General features: G+C 35.1%; 1 protein-coding gene across 1 annotated transcript in view; it reads right to left on the bottom strand.

The window, feature by feature from the left end:
• Positions 1–14,008, bottom strand: part of CNTNAP4 (contactin associated protein family member 4) — a 676,519-nt gene that overhangs the window by 180,772 nt on the left and 481,739 nt on the right. The gene's annotated exons all lie outside the window — the stretch shown is intronic.

Genomic DNA, 14,008 nt, shown 5'->3' with positions numbered 1-14,008 from the left:
TTGCTGGGAAATAATGCTCCAAATTTTCAACTACTATGTGTACCACATATTACCAACTGAAAGGAAAAAGGAAATGTACATTGGAAACTTATAAACTTCAATTTTTCCATTAATATATGTGGAATTATATGTAATTGGAATGGAGGAAAATCATAAGAAGATTATATTTTCATGACATATAATTTTATCTATCTATCTATCCATCCATCTGGCCATCAAAAGACAATGGATATAAAAGGACAAAATGATGATTTGGAAGCATTTTCACATTATGAGGAAAGACAGTGTCAGTATTTAAAGGATGACACTTCCCCAAGAATATGGTGATAGATATTTCTATGTATTTACAAAAGTCACTTTTTTTGTTGAATTGATTACTCTCTTCTTTAAACATAACGTGTTTCTGAAGAAAGGAAGACAATCCAATAAATAAAATGGTGAACACCAGAGATCAAAATTCCATACAAAGTGAGATTCTGTTAAAACCCATGTTACTGGATTTCTAAATTAAATGTGATAATTAAGCAACAAATACATTATCTATTATAGTTATGCAATATTAAACTGTACATCTAAATTGCATTAGTTTAAAGCTTAAATCAAAAGCATTTTATTAGCTCATAACCATGATGTAGTTAGAAAATTAAAAATTATACTTTGCATTTGTTTAAAACAATTTAAAGGAAAGTAGTTTAAATTTTAAAGAATCCTACTTAAAATGGCAACTTTTATCATTGCAACTTTTTAAATGGGTTAAAAATACTCACTTGTATTCTGCAAGTGGGACTCAAAATAATTTGAATTCAGAATACCAGTAGAAATATTTATATGGTATGTGTCTCTACACGATATTTTAATTTATTATTGCATGCTTTGCCTTTTCCAAGCTGTGATTAATAGTTAAGAACAAAATATTTTATTAAACTTCACCAATAGTTTTCATGAAGGAGAAGCAGATTAAACTCCTTTCCACTCTGCATACCTTTTGTACCATGTCTTTCATACATAAGCATTTCAGTTGCTCAGAGAAGCATATAAAGACCATATACATATAATGAAAACTAATAAAATCGACTTCATAAGAAACAAAATTTCTCAGATAAAATGCTGAGGAGATGAACACAACGTTCTGAGGACAAGAGAAAAATCAACCACATAGTGAAAGACATACTGAGAGGACCCTTTCAAAGGCTACAATGACTGTGACACAAATAGAAGCAGGGAATTATGGTCTATCATCACAATTAAATGTGACATTTCAGTATTTAAAGCTTGTAATTAATAAAGAGTAGTAACTCATATAATTGTTCAAGTTCTATGGGAAAATTATATAAGGATTATGGGATTTTAATTGGAAGAAAGATGGAATTGTTCAGCTTCATAACAAATATTAAAGATGCCACTGCTAACGGGGAAACATGTTTGAAGGAAAATTAGAAGCTATAGTAAATGGAAGGCAGTAGAAGAAGAACAGAATGTAAGATCAAAGAGGCAGGACACTACCAAGGAGTCAGTTGTTTAGGCTTATTGCTCACTAGCACAATCTATTACGGACTGAGAGAGGGGAAATCACTTGAATCTACCTGTGTTGCTTTCTATTTCTCTTTCTTGTTTGAGGACAATCAGAGAGAAAAAGAGAGGTTTTGTATCTGTTATCCTGAAGAGCTAACTGGACATAGCAGAATATCTTGATATTTGAGGAACTAGCTGTTAAAAGGCTACATGGCCCCTAATCTCAGCCAAATACCTGTAAAAAAAAATGACTCTAAAATTTCTGGAGCTACAGAATAATGGAGTGAAGCAAATTTCCAGCCCAAGATAACCTGGAAGGTCAACAGGAAGCATCTATCATGGTGGACAGGGAGCAGAGTACAATACAGGGTAGCCCATGCCTGCACAGACAAGACATGAGCGGGCCTCAGGGGACAGAATCACTGGCAACTGTGGCAGTTTCTAGACTTCATGATCCCAAAATATCAGGGATAAGTTGGAAGATCTATAGAAAAATCCTATCAGACCTGTGTGACAGAATAGAGTGGTCCAGCCCCAGACAGAGGGCAGTGCAGGGGATGGAGGAACCTGTGGCAGCTACAGAAGCAGCAGAGGCAGCAGCAGCTGCTGTTTCTGGAATTCTAGGCCCACAGATTTGTGGGTGGATCAAGCAGCTGACAGTACATACCCCCAACCACCACCGGAAGTATAGAACTACCTTGACAAAGAGCTCAAAAATCAAGTCAATGGTTGGGGAAATGGAGCACTGGAAAAAGAATCAGACTATAAGATCTTACTTTGGTGACAAGGAAGACCAAAATATACAAACAGAAGAACACAACAAAGTCAAAGATCCTACATCAAAAGCCTCCAAGAAAAATACGAATTGGTCTCAGGCCACAGAATAGCTCAAAAAAGATTTTGAAAATCAAGTAAGAGAAGCTGAGCAAAAATTGGAAAGAAAAATGAGAGTAATGCAAGAAATTATGAAAAATGAGTCAGCCGCTTGGTAAAAGGGACCCAAAAAATGCAGTAGAAAATAACACCTTTAAAAATAGACTAACCAAAATGGCAAAAGAGATCCAAAAAGTCAATGAGGAGAAGAAAACCTTAAAAAGTAGAATTGGTCAGATGGAAAACGAGATCCAAAAGCTCACAAAAGAAAAATAATTCCTTAAAGATAACAATGGAGCAGATGAAAGCTAACATTTTTGTGAAAAGCTAAGAAATTATAAAACAAAACCAAAGAAATGAAAAAATAGCAGACAATATGTGAAATATCTCACTGAAAAAACAACTGACCTGGAAAATAGATCCAGAAGAAACAATTTAAAAATGTTTGGAATGCCTGAATGTCATGATAAAAAAAAAAAAAAAGAGCTTCAACATTATCTTGCAATTATTTATCAGGGAAGATTGTCCTGATATTCTAGAACCAGAGAGTAAAACAGATATTGAAAGAATCCAATGAATCATCTCCTAAAAGAGAACCCAATATTGCTCCTAGTAATATTGTAGCCAAATTCCAGCAGTTCCAGGTCAAAGAGAAAATATTGCAAGCATCCAGAAAGAACAATTTGAGTATTGTAGAAACACAATCTAGCAGCTTCTACATAAAGGGATCACAGGGCTTGGAATATGATATTTTAGAAGTCAAAGGAGCCAGAACTAAAACCACAAATCACCTACCCAACAAAACTGAATATGATATTTCGGGGAAAAAATTGATCATTCAATGAAATAGAAGACTTTCAAGCATTCTTGATGAGAAGACCAGAGCTGAATAGAAAATTTGATTTTCAAACACAAGAATCAAAATAAACATGAAAAGGAAAACAGGAAAGATAAATTATAAGGGACTTACTAAAGTTGAAGTGTTTACATTCCCACATGGAAGGATATTATTTGTAACTCTTGAGAAATTTCTCAATATTAGAGTATTTGGAGGGATTACAAATAGAGACAGAGGGCACAGGGTGTGTTAAATGTGAGGGGATGATATCTAACCGAGTAAAATTAAGGAGTGAGAGAGGAATATACTGGGAGAAGAAGAAAGGGAGAAATAGAATCGGGTAAATTTTCTCTCACATAAGAGAGGCAAGGAAAAGCTTTTCAATGGAGTGGAAGAGGGGGGAGATGAGAGGGAAAGGGCCAATCTTAACTCTCATTGGATTTGGCTTAAGGAGGGAATAACACTCACATTCAATTTGGTATGAAAATCTATCATGTACTACAGGAAAGTAGGGGAAAAGGGGACAAGCATGGAATGGGGGTAATGATTGAAGGGAGGGCAAATGGGAAGAGGGGTTAATTAGAATTAAACACTTTTAAGGAGGGACAGGGTCAAAAGAGAGAATAGAATTAATGGGGAGTAGGATAGGATGGAGGGAAATATAATTAGTCTTTCACAATATGACTGTTATGTAAGTGTTCTGCATGACTGCATATGTATAACCTATATCGAATTGCTTGTCTTCTCAGTAGGGATAGGTGGGGAGAGAGGAAGGGAGAGGAGTTGGAATTCAAAGTTTTAGAAACAAATGTTAAAAATTATTTTTACATGCAACTTGGAAATAAGACATACATGCAATAAGGTATAGAAATCTATCTTGCCCAACAAGAAAATGGTTGCTCTCCTTTGTTCTCAAAGAGGATCAAAATGACATCAACATGATAAGAGTGAAATTTCGGTGTGTCCAACTGTGGCTGATCAGATCAAAAAGAGCTCAAAATGCTTTATCACAGGTTGGGCACAGATAGCCCATGTGAATATTTAGGGTGGTTACTCAGATTTGTGCATCGTACATTTACTTTGTGCTGTCTCAAGTCTCCTTTGCTCATAGAGCACAGCACCCTTTCTAATGTAGGCATGCCATGCTGAGCGGTCTTGTGCCAGTGTCTCACATGTTGCACAGTCAAATCCAAAGTTCTTGAGAGAAACCTTGAGAGTGTCCTTGCATCGCTTCTTCTGACCACCATGTGATTGCCTGACCCATGTGAGTTCTGCATAAAATTGTCTTTTTGGCAAGTGTACATATTGCTTTCAAATAATGTGGCCTGACCATTGGAGCTGTGCTCTCTGCAGCATAGGTTGAATGCTTGGAATTTCAGCTTGAGCAAGTACTTCCGTTGTTAGTACCTTATCCTGCCAGGTGATCCTCAGAACCTTCCTAAGATGGTTCAAATGGAAGCAATTCATCTTCCTGGCATGGCACTGATAGATCATCCATGTTTCACAGGATACATCAATGAGGTCAGCACAATGGCTCTGTAGACCTTCAGTTTGATAGTCAGTCTAGTACCTTTCCTCTCTCAAACTTTTCTGTGGAGCCTCCCAAACATTGAGCTAGCTCTTGCAATGCATGCATTAGCCTCATTGTCAATGTGTACATCTCTGGAAAGTACACTACCAAGGTAAGTGAACTTATCCACAACATTCAAAACTTCTCCATTTATTGTAATCAATGGTTTCACGTATGGATGGTGTGGTGGTGGCTATGGTGTGGTGGAGGCTGATGGAGCACTTATGGTTTCTTGGTGTTAATTATTAGGCCAAAATTAGCACAAGCAGCAGAGAATTGATCCACACTTTATTTCATCTCAGATATCTCATCCAAATAGCAGCCATGAGTGAAATAACATTGGCAAATGAAGCCCACCTTATTGAAGTTGGAGCTAGATACCCATTTTTCTGGAGTGGGTGCAGTGAAGGGGAGTGCTGTGACGCTGGTGTGAGCTTTGTGATCAAAACTAGAAAATAGTGGGGAAGGGGATAAGAGAAGGGAGGGGTGTGATAGAAGAGAGGACAGATTGGGGGAAGGGGTAATCAGAATGCATGGTATATTGGGGTGGGTGGAGGGGAAAGACGGGGAGAAAATTTGGAACTCAAAATCTTGTGGAAGTAAATATTGAAAACTATATATATATATATATATACATATATATATATATATATGTATATATATATATATATACATATATATATATATGTATATATATAGCTACATGGTCTTATCATTAGCTATAATTTGGCAGTGAAAAACACCTCAGAGCTTCAGAGAAGATTTGAGGACCTTGAAAGTTCTCTGCCTTAAGGGAAAAACTTGCAACACAAAGAGAATAATGCTCTCTTACCACCCTGAGAAGAGTGTCTATGTGCTAAAAGCACGTGTAGCAGAGAGTAGCAGAGAAATAGCTTTGTTTATTAGTAGAACTGAGAACCAGGAAGGGAGTAAATAGCAGAGAATTAATTTTGCCCAATAGGTCACAAGTGTGGTAAGCAGTTATCTAAAGAAACTCAGGATATCAATGATGCTATCCAGATCCATGAGGTGCTCAGAGCATGTGAGTTTCCCTACTCATATGCCTCTCTGCTAGGTTTCTGTAAGTGTGTATTCATTCTCTTCCAGGGATAATATATGCATTGATGGGAAAGAGTGTGGCTGAGTTTTATGGTCTTTCTAATGAGTAAATGTTTTGATCATTTGTGCCTTCTCCTTTTATTTTAAAATGTTGTAATTTTTCCTTGTTTTGCTTTATTAAGTAAAAAACTTGTTAATTAAAAGTCTGTACTGATTTTGTGAAAATAGGAACCATGTTGGTGGATAGTTACAGTGATGGAGTATGAGTGTTCCTCTTCCTCCTACCTCCCCATACTCACACTAAGGTTACCCCCTAGGATTCTGAGAAAGCTGTCAAGTTGTACCCACATGATCATAGGAATAACTGTCTCCATTCTGAGGAAGGAAATAAAAAACTGCTTATATGAAGAAAGGTGAATGAGACAACTGGAGAGACATGAAAGTAACAAAGGTTCCAGCACTGGATGTTCTGTCTACAACTCAAATTCTTTCCCAATGTACTAGGTATGATGTTGGGAGTGAAGGCACTATTCATCACACTCAGCACTGTAGCTCTGAATCCCCACCAAAGTATTTCCCACTTACATAAACAGTCAGCATGACATTGTTGAGGCTTAAACATAAAACATTTTCTTAATGACATGCTAAAAGTAGGAATAATCATGACATTTACCATCCATCTTTTGAATGAAATTATGCAATCCAAAGAGAAAAAAGTTCAAAAGAAAAAGAATATTGATTTCTCTGAAGAGACCAGTATTGACCCCACAGGAAACACACTAATCAATGTAGATTCAAAATGAGAATTCAAAATATAAAAGAAAGGCTAGCACAGAGAAGAAGAAAATAAGAAAATGTCATAGTACTATGAAAATAGTGCTAGGAATGCTAATAAAGCTCAAGATGAACTGAGTCAAGAGGGAAACTAAAGGCAAGGAAAAATGTTTGCTTGTTTTAACTATATTAAGAGAAAAGGTAGAATTAAAGAATTTTTGCTGAGGATTATCTTAGGTGATAATATTAGAAAAGAAAGAAAAGACGGAGCTACCTAATTTTCATTTTATTTCTATTTACTCTGAAAAATGAAAATGACCTTTATTCTGGGAAATGATGGAATAAATATAACTAAGAGTTACTTGATACTTATGTAAAGAAATAGTAATTTCCTTTGGCAATTTGGCATTTGATGAAATCAAGTCATCTCACCCAGATGAACTACTTTCTCGAGTCCTGAAACCTGAAATAACTTGCAATTCTGATTGGTAAGCCACTGTAAGTGACATTTGAAAGATCATAGAAAATAGGAGAACATTAGAAGTTTGGAAAAGGGTAAATGTTCCAATTTTCAAAAAAAAAATAATTCAAGAGAACAAGTCCTGAAAACTATATACCAGTGAATACAACTTTGATTCCCAAGAAAATATTGAAAAGATAATTTTAAAACTTGTTATTGAACAGTTAGAAAAGAAAATGGTAAGTACAAAGAGTCAGCAGTTTATGAGAAGTCATATCAGACCTTATTCATTTCCCTTTTTTATAATATTGGGAAACTAGAAAGTGAGGAGAATGCTGTAGATTTAGTGTCCCTAATTTTTAGGAAAGATTTAATTAAAGCATACACACACACACACACACACACACACACACACACAATTTTCTCGAATTTGGAGAAGGATTGATTAGCAAAAGTACAACTGGATGATTCAGAATTATTTGATAGCCAAACTCAGAACAATTATTTACCACCCATGTTCTTGCACTGATTTAGATATTCAGACTTTTGTTCACTTTGTTGTGCTGTGTTGGACTAGATGAAGCAGTTTATATTACTTCCCTTTGGTTTTATTCACAATTGCTTTATCAGATGTCCTTTTATATCTTTGCTGAGGAATTTCTTCAGGGAGCTATAACATTTCTGATGGCCATCCTTACTGATCTCCTATGTCTTCCTCTCCCTAAATTCACCCAAATCTATTTTTCCCTTCATTATAAATTCCAGCTCCTTTTTCCATCCCCTTTCTCTCAGGAAAAGACTCTTGTTTTGTCCTCATTTTTCTTCTTCACCATTTTGTTCCTTCATTTGACCAATTCAATTGTATCCTTGAGTTTCTTTCCCCTTCTTCCTATTACTTACGTCTTCCCAAGAGTTAATTCTGTCTTAACATACTTATTTTCCTTTTCCACTCCTATGTATATCCTAATGGATCTGGCTGGAGGAAGGCACACAAAGATATCAACTGAATCCACTCCCATATTTCTATTATCTATATTAATTCTACCCTCATCTCCTCAAGATGATCCTTTCATTTTTCCCTGATTGACGTTCAGTTCCCCTAGTCACTTCCAAAATATTTTAACGTTCTTTAAGCCCCAACATTGATTCCCTCCCCAACCATCTCATTAGAGTACCTTACTTACTACTCTATTATGAAACTAGAGACCATGCACCACAAGAATTCTCTTCTACTCTAGTTATACCTCAAAACCGTTTTAAGGAATAAGCCATTTGCTTCTTTGTTCTTATCTCTACTTGTAGAGCTTTCCCTTACAATCATTCCTTCTGTCTTTCTGTCTCTCTCTGTCTCTCTCTGTCTCTCTCTCTGTCTGTCTGTCTCTCTTCTTTCCTCCCTCCAGTCCTTATATCCTGGAGCTTTCATGGCTTCTTATAAATGTCATTTATATAGTCACCCAGGCATATACCTGCAAAGTCATCTTTTACTTTACTCTCTCCTACATTCATCATAGACAATCTGTTTCCAGATCATATTGATTCTACTTCCACAACATATCTCTTGCTACTGCTCTTCTTTACTCCTTTGGACACTGTCCTAGTTTAAGCCTTCATCAGTCCTTATCTTGATGAGTGCAATAGATTTTTAACTGGTTTCACATCTACAGTCTTCCATTTCATTAATTTATCTGTTTTTTTTTTCAGTTAACAAATTAATATTCCCTAGAAGCTTAAAAATATGTCTGAACAAGCCACTTATTATACAAGAATCTTTAGCAGCTGCTATATGGGGTTGACATTTGGGTCACTTTTGCTCACTTTCCCCTCTTACAAGTTTAACTTTGTTAAAAGGGAAGACTCCCTACATGGGAAAAAGAAATAGTGACACATAAATAAAAATGAATTTGAAATTTTAAAAGGTAATATAAAACTTAAAAATAAAATATTTAGCCAAAGAAAACAAAACAAAAATATCAGCAGCTTCCTATTGACTTTAAAAGAAAATATAGATTACTCAGCCAACCATTTACAAGCACTCCACAATTCCTCTCCTTGAATGTTTCTATTCTTATTACCAGTGTGCACTTGTACTATACATTCCAGGCAGGTAGGTGATGTAGTGGATAGAGCACGAGTGCAGGAATCAGGAGGACCTGAGTTCGAATCTCGCCTCAGACACTTGACACTTACTAGCTGTATGACCTTGGGCAAGTCACTTAACCCTAATTGCCTCACCCTGGGTCCCCTCCAGTCATCTTGATGAATATCTGGTCACTGGATTCAGATGGCTCTGGAGGAGAAGTGAGACTGGTGACCTGCACAGCCCTCCCTCACTCAAAACAAAGTCAAGTGAAAGTCATGTCATTATTTCCCTGATGGCATGGTCTTCTTGGCAACAAAGGATGAACACACACTATACATTCTAGGCGCAAACTGTCCTTACCAACAATTCCACTGTCTATCTCCAAGTCAGACTATTCTGTCTTCCTAGAAATCACTCTGCCCTTACCACTGTCTTTTCAAATCCTTAGTTTTCTTCGAGGGGTCAGGTCAGGAGCCACTTCTTACACAAAATCTTTCTAAGCTTACCTAGTTTTAAGTTCTTTCTCCCTCCTGAAGTCTTCTAGTTTTTATTTATGTCTAGGTACACTTTTTTTTTCTTTCTATGTATCCTCCGTATTGGAATTTAAGTTTCTTAAGGGCAGGGATTTTTTTCCTGTTTGTTTTTATATGTCCAGTGCCAGGTAGAGTGTTTGACATTTGATAGACACTTATATATTTCTGAATTGAACTGATTGCAGATACATTCAAAACAAATAAAATTTTCTATTAACAGAAAAGGTTATTTTGTTGCTATTCAAAGGCATACTTTCCCCTTTAATGAATGATCTCTTGTTCATCATTTTCTTTATGACCAAATAAAAAAGTTTTCATAATATATAAAGGACTTATTTGAGTGGTTTGCTTTTCTTTATTTTCATTGGCCATGAAATTTAAAAAAATTCCTTTAAGAAAATAATAAAAAAAATAAATAACCTTATTTCTACTTATGACCAACTGTTAAATACAAATGGTTTGTAATAATTTGCATAAAATCAATGTTGTTCTTATTAAAACCTACTTGAATGGAAATATGAACTGGGTGGATTGACTTCCTATTTGTTCTCTAATTTGGTATTAGTGGAAGCAGCCTTTAGGTTTATGATCCTAATATAACTGTATGCCAGTCGAGCCTTCTGCCTCAGACCATTGTTACATTTGGTAAAACATTTAGCTCTCTTTGGCACATCTATTCAATAACACAATATAATCAAATCAACTATCGGTTTAAATATGGGTCACCAAAGATGGTCTATGTTTATGACCTCATATTTTTTCCCCTATCAGATCACAGAATTTAATAGCAGGAAGGAATTGCAGAGTTTATGTCACACAAACTCTTCATTTTACAGAATAGGAAATTAAAACTCAATGGTTAAGAGTAATACCCTAAGGAACTGGATGCATTCACAATCATATTTCAATTACAGTTACAATGATCAATATTTATTGAGTACCTTGTGAAAAAAATAATGCATCAGATAATATAATGGATTCAAAGATTTTCAAGAGAAATACATGCTAAGAATGCAATTTATAGATAATAAGTACTACAAGTGTTCAGTGAAAAGAAAGATAATATGAAATGTTGGGGGTCAAAATATGCTTAATCAAAGAGATAGTACTTAAATTCTTCTGCAAAGGAGAAAAAAAATGCTTGTTAATTTTTTAAAAATAAAGTTTAACTTACAAAAAAGGAAAGATGATAAAGCACTATATCACTGAAGAGAGAGAAAGACATTTAAAGTAAGAGGAAGAATATTGAATATGGTATGAATGTGAATATATGGCTTAGGAGAATGTATATGAAGAGGGCTAAGTTAGTCACCATGTCTAAACCCAGATATTTCATCACTTCAAGTCAGCAATTAATGCATTAAATGAAGTAAAAGAAATCCACAAGGGAATTGCAGAGAAACCAATAGAGAGAGGGGGGAGAAAAGAAACTCCAACGTCAAATACATGAAATAAAAAAAAATGAGAAGAAATCTCCAAAAGAAAAGAAGAAAGTAACAATTGTATTCCCCAAGGAGTGACTGAAGCAACCATAAGGAACTGCAGAGTGGTTAAGAAGCTCAATAACAATGATTTATTGAAAATGTGATTATGTAAATTAGAGATCTTAAAGAATGCAAAAAGAAAAATAAGTGAATTCTCAGGAAAATACAGTGGAAGTCAAAATAAAACAGTGTGTTATATGCAAAAGAAAAGGGCAGATGAAAAGGTTAAAGAAAATATAGAGTAAAATCAAAATACAAGAAAACTTGAAGAATAGACAGCTGACCTTGAACATAGAACATGGAATGACTCTCTTAATAATTGCTCTCCTCCCAGAAAATGTAATGAAGCATATCAGAATGCTATTTGCCAGGAAATCAAAAGAAAATGACAAGAAGTACAATAAACAGAGAACAAGATGCAAATCAGTAGAATTCACCGGGTTGCAACAGAAAGGCTGTATTTTACACTATAAATGAGAAAAATCTAGCAAGCTGCTAGGAATGAGTACACATTTTTAAAAAGCACCAATTTAATGGCAACTAGTTGTCACAGTGAATAGAGCATTGGCCCTGGTGTCAGGAGGACCTGAGTTCAAATAGGGTCTCAGATATTTATTATCTGTATGACCCTGGGCAAGTCACTTAACCCCAATTGCCTCCAAAAACAGGCACCAATTTATATCAATCTGGATTTTTCAACAATAGCTATAAAGGAAAGGAAAATATGGGCCAAAGAAAAAAAGAGATGCACACTACCTCCAAATGCTCTACAAAAGAACTTGAATGCCATTTGGCAGAAAATACATTTCCCACAAAATATTTTAAAATTTTCATATCAGATAAAATGCATACTATGAGAGGGTTTAAGGATATTTGGACTAGTGATTAAATTTGCATTCCTCCCTCAAAGGCACTACAGTAAGATGTACTGTTATGGCAGAAGGGGAAAAGTGGCCCCAAACATTCTCGATGCGGTTTTCCTTGATCCTTTTTATTAGCAATAACCTCTTCCTCATTGTATCTTATAGAAGCAGGATGTATTCCTTTGCTACTATATGTAGGTTGTGCTGTTTGGTGGAATGAGCACAAGATAGTGGGAGAAAACCTGGGTCCAATCAAAACTCTGATGCTTACCAGTAGCTGTGTGACAACTAGTAATTCCCTTTATGTCTCTGAATTTCAGTATACTCTATATATTTCCATTACTGATCTTGTCAGATTTTTAATGAGAAATGTTTTCTGTTAACTTTTAAGGATTATATAAATGGAAATATTATTATTAACTTTTTGATCTTGAACATATCCACACCTCTCTATGACTCCATTTACTTAATGTATAAAATGGCAATATTAATACATATATCAGCTTCTTCCTAGAGCTTGCAAGAATGAGAGCTAGAAAAGGCCTTAGAGTTAATTTAGTCGAACCCCTTTAATTTACATATGAGGGAACTGAGGTCCAGAGATCTTAAATAACTTCCCCACAATTATACAAGTGGTCAATAGTATTAGAAGCAATATTTAAACCTAATAATAATCATATTTTTAATAGTAGCTCACATTTATATATCCCTCTAACGTTTGCAAAGCATTTTACATGTATTATTTCATTTGATCCTAATTACAATTCTATGTGGTAAATGTTATTATTACATATAAGGAACTGAGGGTCATAGATATTGACTTGCCCAGGGCCACAAGAAGTAGTTCTTTGGCCTCCAAATCTACTGAGTATTCTAGAATATGAGGCCTTTTTTGTAAGAAAAAAATGCTTCTTTGATTTATAGAACAATAAATACTTGAATGTATTAGATAGATAGACAGATAGATTTGAGGGGAGATTTAGACCAATGAATCAATGATTCCCATGTGGAGGAGTCCTGTTGTGAAAAATCCTTCTACTAACATAGGTTAGCAATTTAAAGGCTTAGCTAACTTCCTTGGGGAAATTGAGATGTTTAATGACTTGCTCATGGTCATAAAGCCAACATCTTTCCAAATCAAGAAATGAATCCAAGTTTTCCTGACTCTAACACTGACCCCAATTTACTATGGCAAGGCAGTTAAATATATCAGACCAACTAACCAACAAACAAACAAAAAAATCACTGCTTCTTATCATTAACTTTCAAATTCTACCTCACATACTCTCTGTCTATCATTTGACAAGTCACTTGTTCTCTCTTTTGTCTTCAGTTTTCTTGTCTGTGAAATGAGGGGATTGGATTGGAGGAACTCTGAGGTCTTTTCCAGATCTAGGTATATGATACTACATAAAAGTTATTGACATATTTTGAATTATACTTACATGCAAATATTATTTTCCTCTTTTAGGTTATAAACTCCTTGAGTTCAGATGTTGTATCTTATTTTTTATTACATTTTCAGAGTAGCCACAGAACCCAGATTCGGAACTGGAAGGGACCTCAAGTTTCATCTAGTCTAACCCTTTATTTGTAGACTGAGACTCAGGGAAGTTAAGTGACTTACTAAAAGATACATAGGTAGTAAGTAGAAGAAATGTTGAAAGAAAGAAAGAAAAGAAAGAGAGAAAGAAAGAAAGAAAGAAAGAAAGAAAGAAAGAAAGAAAGAAAGAAAGAAAGAAAGAAAGAAAGAAGGAAAGAAAGAAGGAAAGAAGGAAAGAAAGAAAGAAAGAAAGAAAGAAAGAAAGAAAGAAAGAAAGAAAGAAAGAAAGAAAGAGAGAAAGAAAGTAAGAGAGAAAGAAAGAAAGGATGGAAGAAAAGGAAAGGAAAAGAAAGAAAGAATGAATGAAGATAGGAAATGACTGGCATGTGCTTTCAGGTTCAAACAACAACATATGCATG

Source organism: Notamacropus eugenii, chromosome 3 (assembly GCF_028372415.1).
Source record: "Notamacropus eugenii isolate mMacEug1 chromosome 3, mMacEug1.pri_v2, whole genome shotgun sequence".
In the NCBI taxonomy this organism is placed as follows: Eukaryota; Metazoa; Chordata; class Mammalia; order Diprotodontia; family Macropodidae; genus Notamacropus; species Notamacropus eugenii.
The sequence above is the reverse complement of the archived record's forward strand: the minus strand, read 5'-3'. Positions and strand labels throughout refer to the sequence as shown.